At 35.0% G+C, this 4,139-nt stretch overlaps 1 protein-coding gene across 3 annotated transcripts in view; it reads right to left on the bottom strand.

Moving 5' to 3' along the window:
- TRPS1 (transcriptional repressor GATA binding 1) overlaps window positions 1–192 on the bottom strand; it is a 256,423-nt gene extending 256,231 nt beyond the window's left edge. The window contains exon 1 of one of the 3 annotated variants that reach the window (XM_073893125.1): window positions 59–192. The gene's annotated coding sequence lies outside the window, so the exon portion shown is untranslated. The remainder of the gene's footprint in view (window positions 1–58) is intronic. The other 2 variants (XM_073893130.1, XM_073893124.1) reach the window with 2 other exon arrangements.
- Window positions 193–4,139: the final 3,947 nt, after the last annotated feature.

The following is a 4,139-nucleotide window of genomic DNA, read 5'->3' on the forward strand; positions in this document are numbered from 1 at the left end:
GGAAACGGAGGAAAAAACCGAAAGCTTTAGGAATAATGTGATAAAGACGAGGACCTACCTTGTGGGTGCTGGGGGGCAGGTGGGGGCCAGTGCGTGACGGCCAAACCGATGGTCCCAGAGCACCCGGAGATGCTATCATGAACAATCTTAAGAACTCTAAAAGTGCTTTTACCTTTTCGGATGTTACTTTCCCTTCTCCCTCCCCATTAAACGACGCGGAATTGTGTGCGTGCGTGTGCGGCCCCTCCCCCGTCCCTTTTCTAGGACAGGAAGAAGTCTTAGGACACCTAGTCGGTGGTCAGTGTTTCCCATGCATTGGATGGCTAGAGGGCTTGAGGAGAACAACTTGAACTCTATCCTGAGTTGGAGAAGTGCGGACTGGGGTTGCTATGGTTTTCTGAGCTAGGGAGAAGCTAGCAAGCTCAATGGTGCTTAAAGGGGGTACTACAAAACAGATAAAATGGGAACATTATTCAAATGCTGCAAGATTAATACCTGCTGATCTTTGGGGGTTTAGTAGCAGATAAGAAACTCTGAATTAAAGCATGACATTCTTTTTACTACTTCACATCTCCAAATACTCTTCATTGTTAAGTGAAATTCCCTCCACATGAAGTTACTGAATTGAGCGGGTTGTTTTTTTTTTTTTTTCCTTCTTCTTCTTCCTCTTATTTTTTTAACTTCTAAAGATCAACAATGCATAAAAGAAACCCATGACAGGATTCAAAGCATAGTAGGTGTTAAAAACTAAGTAAACATTTTTTGGGCGTTTGGACTTCATTTTCTTCAGTTGGGTGACTTTAAGTGGCATGTTTTTCCTCCCAGTGAAAGTCAGTTTAAAGTAATTTTGTGCTAAAAGGAGAAGCATCCTTCCTTCTCCAAACTACAAAATGATTAAAATTAGAATTTTAGAGGTACAATCATGAATCTGTGAAATGAAGATGAAGTAATTTCCTCCAAAATATTTTCCACTAAGTGATTCTTGCATCTTTTAAAAGATGAATATATTTTTGAAACATCAGAAGTGAAAAAGCCAATCATTAAAAAAAATTAAAACATAAGCATGTGCTTTTAGAAACTTACTCCTTTTTCTGTAAGGTCTTCATTTCTATTTAATATACCTAGTCAGGCAGATACGGGATTCCTTTTTGTAGCACTTTTATTCCGGAAGGATTTTGGTAGTGTGTCCCATACACTCTCTATGAGTAAAAAAGCAATAATTCTTTTGCAATAGAAAAACCAGTCAGGTAAAAAAGTGGTCAAAATACAATTTCACAATGAGGCAAACTATATATTCCCTAAAGGAATGAAAAGACAATGAACCTTAGATGCATGGAGTTATTCATATGTTATCATCAATTTAAATTAATTTGGGAACAGAGTTAGATTTATGTATAGCCCTGCTTGCAAGGAAAATTAATATCAAAATCCTGAGTAAATCTCATAGTCAGCTACTAATGACCACCTGCATATTTCCACACTAGAGTCATTTAATACTGTCCACCACCAATTTCCACTGTAAAAAGTATTCATATATTAAATATAGACCTTTATTTTCTTTTTTAAGCCATAAATTAGCTTACCAAGTTTTATGGAAATATGCACAGCACAGTGAGAGGCATTTTTATTCAGGGAGAAAAAAGGATCTGAGTGAAACATTCTTTAGCCATGACTAACTAAAAATATTAGATCAAATAAATTTTGAAAGAGGCACCTCAATGGTAAAACCGTTTGTACTTAAAGGGTTAATACCACCTAAAACTGCTGGAGCTGGTATCTAACTGATAAAATCTGAGGCTACAGCATCTTAGCAGCAAAGTTAAATAGTACAATATATCACAAGGATTATCCCCTAATCTCCTTCTGCTCCCCAAGATTTAAATGGCATTTTAAAGGGGGAAGTAATCTTCCTCTCCGTCACCCTCAAATCTCAGGCAATTGTTAAGAGTGTAAATTTACTCACATGAAACAATCATTGATTAAATCGGTTCAAAAAAATTAAATTACCTGCTTTTGCAAGCACAAAACCCTTGAGATGGCTGGTGTTTTTCCACCTGTAATAATACAAAATTTGACCATTAAGTATACCCAAAATTATATATTATATAAAAAGTTAAAGCCAAAGGTCTGAGGGTGAATTATGTCTTTTAATTGAAAGGATAAAGTTACCCTTCAGGTACTGAAGCCAACAAATTCATGGTCACTTAAAAATTTAATGAATGAAGTTTCACGGACTCAATTTTGCTAAAGCTTGCCTGAGAATTGAAGAATCTCTTCATGTTACTTTTTGTATTTCAAGTTAGAGTACAGCAGATCAAAATGCTGTCTGTATCAATCCATTTACATTAACCACAAAAGATCTGTAGAGAACTTAATAAAAGCACAAATATTTTTGTAAACTTTTTCAAGCAAATTATTTATTTATGAAATAATTTATGAAGAAAATTTTTACCTCATGCTTTAGATATATTACATATGCTCTTGATTGACACAATATGTTTAAGCTCAAAGGCCCTCGTAGCATTTTTTAATTCTAGTAGGACTATTTCAAAACAACCAACTAATACATGAGATCATAATTGTTTGACAGTTGTTTTTAATATATAAAATAAGTTATGTATATTGTTTTCCTTCAAATGTTTGTTGATTTGTTTGTATAGCCCTGACATTTGCATGGCACAAACTGAATTAGGGGAAATATTAAAAGATTTATTTACATTTATTATCTTCTGCTGTCAAGCATATGCAAAGCTCTTAAAAACTATTCTCTTCTTTTGCTTTTGTTTGCAATACATTTCTGAACAATGGAGTCTGGATGTTAAAATAACAACCTGTGCCTTTATAGAATACATCACAAAATAAAGAAGAAATTAAGAGAAATTTTTAAAAGCAAACAAAAGAAATAACTTCCAACTGAAATAACTTCTTTATAATCTTTCGTAATTCTTTGAGTTCTGGAATATTCTCTTATGGCTAGACCACTGATGAAACACTACCTTGAGCTGTATTAATGCTTATTATTTATTAAAATTACATAACGCACTTTTTCTGCTTTATTATTTAAACATCCTTTTTTTCCCTTTTCTTGTAGTTTATTCAGTAGAGATACAAAGAGGGATTAGTAGTTAAGCACAAGGATACTTGTTTTACATTTTCAACCTTTTAGCACATAACTTAACTTACAGTTCCAGTGCCTGTAATCACAATGATTTTACCTGATGGAACACGTATCTCAGAAATGTAATCCAACTGTTTACCCTAACACGTCATAAATTGCTCTTCCTTTCAGAAACCTCAAAGATTGACAACCCTTGGCCCTAAATGCCTACTGCTATAACACATACTATCAAGAAAATATTTATGTATTATTTGCTCTCAAATTAGTACTAAATCATATACAATGGAAGACCATTTTGCCTTCCAGCATATCAAAAGCAATTGTAGAAGTAGTCTGCCCTCCTTCGTGGTGAGACCTGAAGGAACGGAGCATATCAAAGATGAACTTCCCTGAGTCTATTTCTTCTCTCAATCACACACCACTCAATCTTTAAAAAAAAAAGACTTCTCTGCACAAATTATGATCATTTTCCAAACTACCTATTGCTGAACACCTCTGGGTGAATTTATTAAAGATAAATTCAGCTTTAAATAGCCTGTATCTGGTATTCAAATTCACACTTACACTTGCCAAACCTCCCCCCTGCAATATCAGGCAACTGCCTAGTTAAACAGATGGGCCTTGCAGCCCACCCTAAAAGCCAACAAACATAGGCTTTATTTAATTAAAAGAGGAAACAAATTTCTGAGGTGTAGACACACACAGGCGTGCATACACACACACTCACACATACACATGCGCGCGCACACGAAATCCCTGCCAAGGGTGCCCCAGAATAATAATGATGATTTTTGCTTTTTCAGCAGGTTTTATGAATGTCCAAACATATACTATCCATTGGATTGAAAGGAGAATTCAACAGGATCACTCAATGCTATGTATTCAAACCAAACCACTATAGGAAGTAACTGGACTCACTCCATTCTCTTAAGTAATAGAGAGCATTTACATTTGAATTAACCCAGATCCACCATGTGACCCTGAAAAGTAGCTTTTTCCAATGTTCTTCATATTTCTACCC

This window comes from Callorhinus ursinus, unplaced genomic scaffold (genome assembly GCF_003265705.2).
Source record: "Callorhinus ursinus isolate GAN/ISIS: 27379988/994484 unplaced genomic scaffold, GSC_fseal_2.0 scaffold5, whole genome shotgun sequence".
Classification (NCBI taxonomy): Eukaryota; Metazoa; Chordata; class Mammalia; order Carnivora; family Otariidae; genus Callorhinus; species Callorhinus ursinus.